The 12520-nt window shown below is 35.6% G+C and overlaps 1 pseudogene; it reads left to right on the top strand.

Annotated features, from left to right (window-relative positions):
- LOC132313859 (protein MEI2-like 2) overlaps positions 1–12520 on the top strand; it is a 69424-nt pseudogene that overhangs the window by 11705 nt on the left and 45199 nt on the right.

The raw sequence follows: 12520 nt of genomic DNA, 5'->3' as shown, positions 1-12520 counted from the left end.
TCAAGATTTATTGGGAAGCACTCAATCGATGGATCCATCAATCCATACATATTGTTTTCCCATTAAAACTTAATAACAAATTTTCAGTGAACTTAATAACAAACTAACCTTAAAAAACAATTTAAAAAAATATTTTGAACCTTTTCAAGATCAAATCTATGTCAGGTAAGTTTTTCTAAGGTCTCAATTACCTGTGCCCTAGAAGATAATTCTGCTCCAGGTTTTCTGGAAATCTTTATCTTCAATGTGTTTAATGGTTGTAGATTAATGACTTTAACTCTCTGACACATTACAACCAAGTGTTGGGTAGGAAATTGTCATCGATCACGACTCTTATTCCTAACAATTATTCAATAGCAATGGATGTGTTTTATTGATTATGTGTCTAGTTCAGCACCATGTTTGGGTATTGAAAAAGATGTTCCAATATGTGAATTTGGGGGTGTGACAGTTACCATACCCAAGTCGGTGCAACTAATATATTATGCTCATACCAATAGCATGCAGTTCACATGGTCACACTAACTCCTCTATCAGTTGATTCAATGATGGTTTTATTTGTAGCTTTATGCATTGCACCAAATGAACTCTATATGCATGTCAGTGCTGTAGATGTTCTGTTTTCTTTTATCTTATTTGATCTATTCTTTCCACACCCACATGAAAATTCTTCTCTTCTCTGGTTAGAATCCTGTCATTGGTTATTGAACAAGGTTTGGCATAATGTATAATTGATATAATTAATGCATGGAAAAATATTTTTTGATTATATGGTGTTGATCATGTAGCCCACCTCTCCCTTTAACCACTTCTATATACTTTATCAGGTATGGATGGTATCCTCTGTCTCTGTCTCTCTGCCTCTTTCTCTGGGCTAACTTAGCCAAGCCTTGTTCAGAAGTACATATCAGATGTAAATTTTAATGATAAACCAACAATACATCCTGGTACCATGTTTACAAATAATACCAGCTTCCATACGTGTGCAAAACTGATTAGTATCTGAAGGTTAAGGATAATGAATACATCTCCTTGAATAATAAATTTTGGTGATGCTGGTGTAAGAATTAGGACTTCAGCCACATACATCTCAATAGACTGTGCTTTCAATTGTGTCTGCCTTATTAATAAACAGGATGAGTTAAGATACAGTTACGTATGTGATGGTTGATTAAAACTACAACCTTCATTTTTTTTGATAAATAAAACTACAACCTTCATGAATTCAACTTGGGACTTAGTAAGGTAATTGTTAGGGCTTTACCCACAAACAGTAACATATCTCTATTTCCTTAATATTGAACTGACGATGCTAATTGATCATGAAACTGATATTTGTTTGTAGTATTATGGGGATATCAGAAGTCTATATACTGCATGCAAGCGCAGGGGCTTTGTGATGATATCTTACTATGATATCCGAGCTGCTTGAACTGTAATGCGTGCATTACAGAATAAACCCTTAAGAAGAAAAAGACTTGATATTCACTTTTCAATTCCTAAGTTTTGAGCTAAGATTTCTGCATCTTATGACAGTTACATACTGTTGGTTAAACTAACATCTATATCACGTTTTATGTTCCCTTTCTACTTTCCAGGATAACCCATCTGAAAAGGATATTAACCAAGGAACTCTTGTAGTATTCAATTTAGATGCATCAGTGTCAAATGATGATCTTTGTCAAATATTTGGGGCTTATGGGGGAGGTGAAGGAGGTACACATTTTCTTTATCTTCTTACTTGCTCCTTTTTGTTAGTAAATTATGTGTGCATATCTCCCTCGTTATCATGATAACCTCTATAACTTTTGATTTCCTTCTGTACAAAATGCAGATCAGGGAAACACAACACAAGCAACACCATAAGTTCATTGAGTTTTATGATGTTAGAGCTGCTGAGGCAGCTCTTAAAGCTTTGAATAGGAGTGACATAGCTCGAAAACGAATAAAGCTTGAACCTAGACGGCCAGGTGGAGCCCATCGAAAGTACAATTTTTTTCTTTTTGACAAATTGCTTTTTCCACTTGACACTTGCATCATGGTAGTTATAGTGTAGGAACTCTTATTGTCATGGGATCTTGCTTTCTATCAAGTCTCATTTCTTTTTATTTTGTCTGTGAAAATTACATCCTTTTAACAAGTTTATTGACTTTGGCTCTCTCTCTCTCTCTCTCAATTATTATGTCCAAAATTTCTGTCAGATTTAAAGATTTAAGACCTTTAAATCACTATCACATTCAACTTTGCTGGAACTGCAGTGTAGCAACGGAAGGATGAATATCCTTGGGGTGAATATGTTACTTGTGGAATTGATTGGTTATGTGTACAATTTAAAATTGTTAGCAGAAATGTGGTAGCCATAAATTATGAAATGACTTATCATGTTAGCAGAGGGGAGTTTGGCCTTTCTTGTAATATGAGCATGTGCACTTTTTATCTATAAATACTAGACTTATTAATGAGTATTATATCTCATTAAGACATTTTACACATTTCTCTTATTTTTCTTCTATATTATATTTCTTGGTATTATAGTCAAGGTGGTCCGACTGCAATGATCGCATTGTAAGTTCAGCACCACCCAATAGGAAATGGTCTGAGGGGACATGGTTGCTCTTTTATAGTCAGAGGAGATGTTTCTTTCATCTGCATTGTTTAATATATATACGAAGGAGAATGGTCTGAGGAGACATTGTTGATTCTTCTATCTACATATTTTAAACGTGTGTATAAAGGGAAATGGTATGAGGAGACATTGTTGGTTGTTTATGGTATGAGGAGACATGGTTGGTTGTTTATGGTCTGAGGAGACATTTTTTTTATTTTGCACTCCTCGGCTTGCTGACATTCTTACAAAGAGCGTCAGCAAGATTGTGTTTGAGGATGCATTGTCCAAGTTGGGCGTCTCAGACATGCACGCACCAACTTGAGGGAAGCCATGAATTATGAAATGACTTTACTATATTAGCAAGATTTGATAGTCACAAATAATGGAGTTTGGTTTTATTTACGCATATGTCTAGCAACAGAATATGCAGTGATTTGATTTAATTTCCTTTCTTATGATATGAGCATGTACTCTTTTTATTTATAAATACTAGAGTTATGAACGAGTGTTATATCTCATTCAGGCCTTTTACACATTTCTCTTCTTTTCTTCTATATTGTATATCTTCTAAAATTCTTTTCCAGTTATTCTGGTTATGGCTTGTGTTTAACTAAAGAAACTGACATGTTACAATTTATCAGATTAAATATTATGCAAGTGGTAATTTCAAGTTACAAGCATGCAAACCTGAAATAAACAAAGCGTTAAAGCAATAAATAGAGGGCATCAGAAAGAGATGTACAACCTATGTCATAGTTCAGTACCCTTGAACTCCTAGTCGATTTCTAGACATAGTAAGACACCAAACTTTCAATACACTCAATATCTCCAGGTTGTTTTTCTGACGTGTCGAGCATTCGCTCCTCACGAATTTGCTTCTTTAGTGATTGGCATCGACCACTAATCGTCCAATTGAGAATATGTTGTGAATTGCTCTGAATGTTCTTCATTAGTTCAAAAGCGGGTGTATCAACACAATCCACAACTCACCAAAATACTAATGCATCTGATTATTGTTGTAAATAAAGATGCACTAAAACCTCACAAGTAATCTCTAGAAGATATTAGAGTAATATGCAAATCATGAGATTTTATCTTGTGAACAAAAACAAAAACATTGTTTCTATTTTTCAAAAATATATGAAAATTTGTTGAAAAAGTTTTCTAGGGTATTCTAAGATCATGAGTATTTATAATCATCCAAGAGGAAAAATTAGATTAAAACTCAGTGTTCAAATCCAAACAGAACACTGCATGCTCGTACTCGTCGATTGATTGACACATATCTCGATCGATCCAGGTAATCCAGAATGCTTCAATCCATATACAAAAAAAAAAAAATGAAAAAGAAAAAAAGAATGCTTTAGTCGATAGCTCAAATGATCGAGATTGTGCAGTCTTGATACTTGGAAAATTCTGCAGAATCTAATTTTAATAATGAGTTTCATGCAACAACCTGCGTATTTAGGGATCAAAATAAGTTTGAAAAAAAAAAAATTGAAATTAAGACGCCATGTATATGTTATGAATGGACCTAATTGGTGAGTGTGCATCACAGTTTGAATTCACCTTCTTACCCCTTTTGCCGAAGATTGCCAATCTAACCTTTTTTGAAGCTTATTCTTCATCTCTGAGGCAATTTACATTTATCTCACAATTAGAGCATAGCTAAAAAAATAAAAATAAAACAAAAATACATTAATCAAGTTTTGAGCTACAAATTTTTCCAATTTAATCGTATTGAACTAACAGAATGGTTTTCAATCTGTTAAAAATTTTCAATGGCTTCTGATGGCTCAAATTACAAATTTTAACTGCAATTTGCTCTCAAAAGTATTGGAGTTTAAGTTTGATTTCAGACCACTTCGGAGTTTTAATTTCATCTTTTGTGCCAAACTTCTATTATTCCCCATCTTTTGTGCCGAGCCTTCCTACGTACTTTCTTTCAGTTTTCCATATTCCCTCTTTAGCGGCTGAAAGGATTGTGTTAAACAAGTGGCTTAATTTGAGGCTTGCATCACCCATGACATCATCTTCTTGGCCTCCAAGTATATGTGTTCATCAAGTTTTATTCTTGGCCTCCAAGAATGTGTGCCCAATAAGTCTTTTGAGTGGTGCCTCATTTTGGTGTCCCATTTTGGCTATAAATAGCCTTGCCCTCCATGGTGTTGAAGCATCCTAAATCAATTGAGTGAGTTTGTAATATCAGTTAGTGGGTGAGAGAGTTTGGGTGTAATTGGGTTTTGGGTGTGAGCCACTTTGCCTTGTATCTCTTTATTTTCATTGTGAAATATTGTTCTATCTTCTCCCTGTTGATGTAGGCATAGCCGAACCACGTAAATTCTTGTCTCGATTGTGTGTGTGCCTATTTATTTTTCTTGTCATTATTTTTCTCTTGTTCTCATAAACTCCTATTCGATCCTTTTTTCATCACAAACTGGTATCAGAGCTCGGGTTCGTGTATTGTGTACAGATGCTGTTCACACATATGGTACTGTTCATAGATACTTTTTGGGTACTGTTCACAAATACGGTACTATTCACCGAGAAATTTTTGGAGGAGTTTTTTGAGATGTCGACTAGATATGAATTGAGAAATTTGATGGCAAGATTAGTTTCAGTCTTTGGCGCATCAAGATACAGGCCCGGCTGACTCAACAAGGTCTGAAGAAGGTGTTATTCGGGAAGAACAAGTTGCCAACAACTATGTCCGATGAAGACAAGGATGAGGTCGATGAAAAGACGCGTAGTGCGATTATTCTGAATCTACCTGATAAGGTGCTGCGTGAAGTTATTGATGAAGACACAGCGACAAAGTTGTGGCTGAAATTGGAGAGTCTATATATGACGAAATCTCTCACCAACAGAGTTTACTTGAAATAGAGACTCTACACCCTTCGTATGAAGGAAGGTATGCCTCTTAAGGAGCATATTGATAATTTCAATTCTATTATTATGGATTTGAAAAATACTGATATTAAAATTGATGATAAGGATCAAGCTCTTATTTTGTTGTGTTCTTTGCCTCCTTCCTATGAGCATTTTGTTACCACATTGCTCTATGGAAAAGACACTATTAGTATGGAGGATGTTAAATCCTCATTAAACTCTCAGGAGTTGAGGAAAAAGGTGTCTGAGAATATTGGAGATGAACAGGCCGAGGGTCCATTTGTAAGAGGCAAAGGTGGGACAAAGGGTTCTGCTAGTAGGGGCAAATCTAGATCTCATAAAAATGTGGAATGTTACTACTGTCACAAGATAGGGCACATCATCAAGCACTGTCCCAAACTAAAGGCAAAAAATGGGAATGGCAAAGAAAAGGTTCAAGAAACAGCTTCTGTGGCAACTGCTATAACTAGTGATTCGGAAAGTGATGAATATGTTCTCATGACAACCTCGTGTTCAGGTATGTCATTTAATGACAGTTGGATTCTTGATTCTGGTTGCTCTGTTCGTATGTGTCCCAGTAGGGATTCTTTCTCTTCCTATAAAGAGGTGAAAGGTGGTTCAATTTTGACGGCGGACAAGAAAGCTTTCAAAATTTTGGGAATTGGAACAATCAAGATCAAGAAGCACAATAGGTTGGTGAGAACATTGTCAGATGTGTGACATGTACCGGATCTGAAGATGAATCTTATTTCAGTGGGTGTGCTAGACTCCAAAGGTTACAAGGTTGTAATAGAGGGTGGAGTAATGATGGTCGTGATGGATTCTCTTGTAGTGTTACAGGGCACCAAGGTGAAAAATTTATATCTTTTCCAAGGAAATACAGTAACAGGTGGAGCTTCTACAGGGTCTTCTACAGTTAGTAGAAATCTGCATTCGGATCTTGGCAAAAGAAGTGTTCGAAAGAGGAGTTACGATCCTAGTTCTCAAAAGGGTTGTGAGGGGACTACACAACGTAGTGGGAGAATGAAATCCGTTTTCAGATGGCAACCAAAATTGCAGCAGTCCTTATAGGGAGGCAGACCCATGAGGACAGGTGTGATATTGACTTGCAATAATCTTGGTGGCAATGAGATAGTCCATTCGAGTGCCATTAAGATGCATGGGAGGCAAGTAGTTGGTAACAACAGGATGCGAGGAAAAGTAAAGGACGTCCTATTCTCCACAAGGGTAAGAAGATGACTTTTCATTACCGGCCGGTGGTTTGTGGGCGGTTGGAGAAGGTTGCTGAAGGAGATGTCAAACTTGAAATTTCTGAGGTTACTGAAGGTAAGCATTTAGAGTTTGACAGGAATACTAAAGGTATGCTTGTGGCTACGTAAGGCATGCATGGGTTGAAGAATGAGAGCCCGAGGGTTAAGTTTGAGGATGACTCAAACTTAACTAAAATTCTTAATTAATTTGTTTTATGGAGAAGACAGTTTGTTTTGCAGAGATACAGTGGCTTATTTGAATTTTTGCCAAGGTGGAGATTTGTTAAACATGTGGCTCAATTTGAGGCTTACATCACCCATGACATCATCTTCTTGGCCTCCAAGTATATGTGTTCATCAAGTTTTATTCTTGGCTTCCAAGAATGTGTTCCCAGCAAGTCTTTTGAGTGGTCACCAAGTAGCCTCATTTTGGTGTCCCATTTTGGCTATAAATAGCCTTGCCCTCCATGGTGTTGATCCCAAATCAATTGAGTGAGTTTGTAATATCAGTTAGTGGGTGAAAGAGTTTGGGTGTAATTGGGTTTTGGGTGTGAGCCACTTTGCCTTGTATCTCTTTATTTCTATAGTGAAATATTGTTCTATCTTCTCCCCGTTGATGTAGGCATAGCCGAACCACGTAAATTCTTATCTCGATTGTGTGTGTGCCTATTTATTTTTCTTGTCATTATTTTTCTCTTGTTCTTATAAACTCCTATTCGATCCTTTTTTCATAACAGATTGAGAGGTTGTAGAGAAATTTTCTGTGGGGTGGTAAAGGGGAGGAGTTCAAGTATCATTTAGTGCAGTGGGAGAGGGTCTGCACTCCAATTCAGCAAGGTGGGTTAGGAATCAGATGATTAATTCCTTTTAATAAGGCCTTATTAGGAAAATGGCTTTGGAGATTTGGTCTGCACCCAAATTTTTTTGGTCTGCACCCCAAATTTTTACTTCTTTTTTATATTTACCGAAACAAAATAAAAACAACCTACAAAGTAAAAAATTAAATGCAAGTAAAGTAAAAAAAGAGTTAGAAAATCAACCAACAAGGGGAAAAACCACAAAGACTTTTGCAGTCTCAAGCAAAACGATCCATTATCTTCGAAGCAAAGTACAACAGACTCTGACTCAAGCTCACGTCCACTCCGCTCTACCAAGAATTGGTTATTGAACGCTTCTAGCTTTGCGACTCCCCCGTCCAAATGCTCTGCACTTCAGGCTTACTCTTTAGTCCTTGTAGAAGGGTTGCTGTTAGAACACGAACACTCCGCAAATGTTCTGTCCCCTTCATAGCTAGATCAAATCCTTCTTGCTTCAAGTTTTGAATTTGTGAAGGAAAACTAAAACCCTGCTTTTCTGAATGAATCTCCAATTGCTCAAATCCTAAGTCAATCAGCTATGAAAGAAAAAAAAAAAGAAATTTGTAAGAAGGGAAAATAGAGAGCTAGTTCAAGCTAAAGAACAGCTAAAACACCCACAACTCAATCCCAAAGAAAGAGAGAGGTAGAAAGCTGCTCTGGCAGCTGAATATATTGATAATCATCAAGAACTGCTGATTACAATTTGGAACAACCCTTGTATAAGACACAACGGATGCCCTAGCAAAGATTTAATCCTAATACTCACATGACTCATTTAAAAGGCACATGACTTATAAAATAAAACCATAATGACGATAATACCCTAATTAGAGCGTAAAGCAAACATTAAACATAAAATTAAAATAGATTTAAGACCCATAAACAATGTATTAATGCAATTTCAATTTAGTCTTCTTAGGATCTTCAACTGTTTGAAGAAAATCTCTTGCATTTGCACTGTATCAAATCCCGATCTGATAGAGAACATCAACCTAAGTCACCCGTGTGTTTAAGTTCGTGCTCTCAAATTGAAAAGATAAAACACACAAAAAAATTCGAAAAAGGCTTTTTCAAAAGTTAATCTCAAAAACCGTAAGAACCCTAGTTGAGAAAAAGTGTTTATATAAAGTTTAAGAAGACCTAATTATACTTGGAAACAAGTTTAATTTATGTAAAAACATGTCCTTAAAATCTGACAAAAAAGCAAACCAAATTTGACCAAAACTGCAATTTCCATTTTGGTTCGAGGAAAAGTTGGACCGGTGCAAAAGGCCAGTCCATTTTTTGGCAGACTTGAAAAATATATGATAAAGCTTAAATTTCGTACCAAAAATGAACCACAAAGTGTCCTCACTACATACCTTGACTAATATGATGTTCTCTTCAAACCAAAGTATACTCGCACTTTGCGCAATTTTTTTGATTCCGCTTCCGACATTGAGTCTCAAGAATAAAACATAAAATTACAAATTGCAACTAGAGGACTAGTTTTGATACCGAAAATTATCAATTAGGAAGTTATTTTTCACACTTTTTGATGATGAGCTTTTTGTCCCTTTTTTTGTTATCACCACTTTCCAGTTTTTAATTACTTTTAGTCCTGTTGTGTTTATTAGTGTTAGATCATATTTTAGTTGTGTTATTGATTCATTAAAAATAATTTTTTTGGTTGAAAAAATTGAATTGTGTTAACTACCATCTACTTCAAAAACTTAAGCTGTTAGAGAGGGTGTAACTTAAATATATAAATCCTTCAACACGCTCCCTCACGTGTGTGTGGCCTTCTGTTTTGGTCCAAAAGCTTAAGTTGTTAGAGAGGGTGTAACTTAAATATATAATTCCTTCAACAAATTGTATTTGGTTTCTGTACTCATCTACATGTCTACATATTCGTAGTCAATCCTCTGTATTCTAAGATTTGGGATTCAAAGAGAGGTCCAAACTAGTATACTTTAAGTGATTGCTACTTTCTATTCATTGAATGGTTTGCATAATGCCTTTTTCTGATGCTGCAGTTTTTTGTTTCACCACTTTTCAATTTCTAATGACTTAGTTGTGTTGTACTGATTAATATCATATCATATTTTAGTTGTGTTATTGATTCATTAAAGGTAACTTTTTTTATTTTATTTATTTTTTTAACATTATTTTTTATTTTTTAAAGTTTAAAAACTTGAATTGTTTGTGCTTTCGATGTTCAGCTCGATACATCAATTGAGTCAAGAACTGGAACAAGATGAAGCTCGAAATTTCTGACATCAGATAGGCTCACCACTAACCAACTCTCCTCCAGGTGAATATCTCTAGCCATTTGCGTTTATGAGAGAGCTTAAAGTTATTGCTATTGTTATTGAACATTTCCTACTCTTGTTACTGTTTTAAATGCATTTTTTTTGTTATATGCTGAAATCTGTGGCACAGTCATGACAGGTAACTGGCCACTTTCAGCAGCCCAGTTGAACTCAATCCTTTGCAAGGTTTTAGTTAATTTCCTGGCTTAGGAACTTTCACTCCAATGAAAAGCAACCATTTGTCTATGTTGGCTTCTGTTCTACCATACACCGCTCCAAACCCTGCAAAGATTGCACCAATCGGTAAAGACCAAGGAAAGGTTAGCAATGTGAACAAGGTAATTGGTAGAGCCAAATCAATACAAGGAGCTACTTATCAGCATTCTCATTCCCTTATTGAGTAGAAATTAAGGCAAGTCCTGGACTCGTGTCGTCTTTTGGTGAATCAAGCTCTAATTCATCTGGTATTGGTACACTATCTGGACCTCAGTTTCTTTAGGGAAGTCCCACTACTCACTGGGAGCATCTCAATTCTTTTGCCTTGCCAACATCATCAGTGGAGAAGCCATTTACTTCTGGTGGAAAGAGACAGGGTTATCCATATATCAATCTGTGAAATGAGAGTTACGCGGGGTGCGGAAACAGTCAGTTGATTTTAATTATAATTAACTCCCTTAATGACCTAGATCTAATTATTAGGTCAACTTGCTCAATTTATGATTGATTAAAATATATGATCAATTTAAACATCCACAATCACAAATATATGAAAAGTAAAGCAAGTTAGAGTTAGAGAGATTGCACCAGGATTTTAGTGAGGAAACACCAGTTGATAAAATACATCAACTGTTATGGGAAAAACCTCGTGGACTATGCTGCCCAAAGTAAACCAATCCACTATATTTGAAACAAAGTATATTAAACTTTGACTCTGGCTCACACCCTATCGTTCTACACCACATCAACCACTAACGACCCTCTGGTTTTGCGACTCCCCGTTCAATAGTAACTTGACCTCAGACTTACACTTGATATTTGTAGAAGAGTAGCAGGTAGATCAGACAACACTCCACGAATTCTCTAACCTTTCCAAAGTTTGACTGCGTTTATTTTTGTTCTTCAAGATCTGAACTTGATTATAGAAAAATTAAATCCTGTTGATCATCCGGAATATCTGAATCTTCAATACAGTTCCAATTCCGATGAGATGGAGAACACTACAACTAAATCACTTATGAATATATATGTGTGCTTTCAAAAATAAATTCAGAATAATCAGATTTGATTTTCTGAATTTTTTCCTCTCTCTAAAGGCTTTCTCAAAATATAGAATTGATTTTCCCTAAAGCCGTCAATAAACTAATGTATATGACATGATTTATATAGAGTTTTGAAAGTCCAAATCCCTCAGAAAATATGATAAATTTCGTGCATAGGACTTGGAAGGAAGCTAGGATCAAAAAGGAAACATTAGAAGATGGAAACTTGGAAACCTGATGCATTTAGGACTTCTTGAACCGATTTAGCCATCTTGAACTGGTTCAAGATGGACAGTGAGGAATCCCACGGATTCTTGAACCAGTTCAAGATGACCAGTCTTGTAATTTTGCAATTAAACTCGCTTCGTTCAAGATAGACAGTAAGGAATCCCACGGATTCTTGAACCGGTTCAAGATAACCAGTCTTGTAATTTTGCAATTAAACTTGCTTCAAACCTTCCAGAATCCTTCCTAACTGTTCTCACTACCTCTCAACCTTCTTAGAATATTGTTCTCATTATCTCAGAGTGTAGTATATTATGAACACTTGAACTTTCTTCAAATCTACATCCGATCTTCAATCTTTGAAATTTTGAATTGAAAAATTACAACTCGATCTGACTTATTTTGACAGCGAAATTAGCCTATTACAAAATATAAATCTCACAATCTCCCCCTTTGGCAATTTCGTGACAAAACCCTAAAAACAATTCAGCAATCTACTCAAGCAGGAAAGTAAATTACATAGAATGTTAAAGGAAATAAAACATGAAAATTTTCTTGAACGTCATGAAGCTTTAACACATGTACCACTTGTAACCTGCACATTAACTCAAACACAACTACCCGTGAAACTTAATCAAGGAAATAGACACAAGCAAATGTTAATGCCTGAATATCAACCATTGATCAAGGCAATATGTAAACACATACAATGACCAATGGTTCTCCCCCTCAATGCAAAAAGTTCACCCCCTGAATAATGAGGCAGAGTTTAATAATGAGGCAAGCTAAACTCTTTCCCCCTTTTTGTCACAAATTAACAAGGGTCACAAGGAAGAAAAATCCTAGAAGGAGGAATCAACCAACCATATAAATCTTGTAAATTGTCACTAATGACAATGTAGACTCCATAAGATTATATGTATCCATAGAAATAACCAGGATTAATTCAATTAAGTTCCACAAACTTAGTAAGTGTAGTAAAATCACCACCAAGTTTCAAAAACATATGATCTGCCAATTATTCAGATTTCAGATAATAAATCAATGATATCACATATCCTTAGAAATCAAACAATCAACATGTGTAAAAGATATTTTTTTTATCTCTCTTTGTGCTCCATTTTTCTTTTTGCATATTGGC

Source organism: Cornus florida, unplaced genomic scaffold, assembly GCF_030987335.1.
Source record: "Cornus florida cultivar Cherokee Brave unplaced genomic scaffold, ASM3098733v1 CherokeeBrave_3.0.0_Hap2_Chr06, whole genome shotgun sequence".
Taxonomy (NCBI): Eukaryota; Viridiplantae; Streptophyta; class Magnoliopsida; order Cornales; family Cornaceae; genus Cornus; species Cornus florida.
The sequence above is the reverse complement of the archived record's forward strand: the minus strand, read 5'-3'. Positions and strand labels throughout refer to the sequence as shown.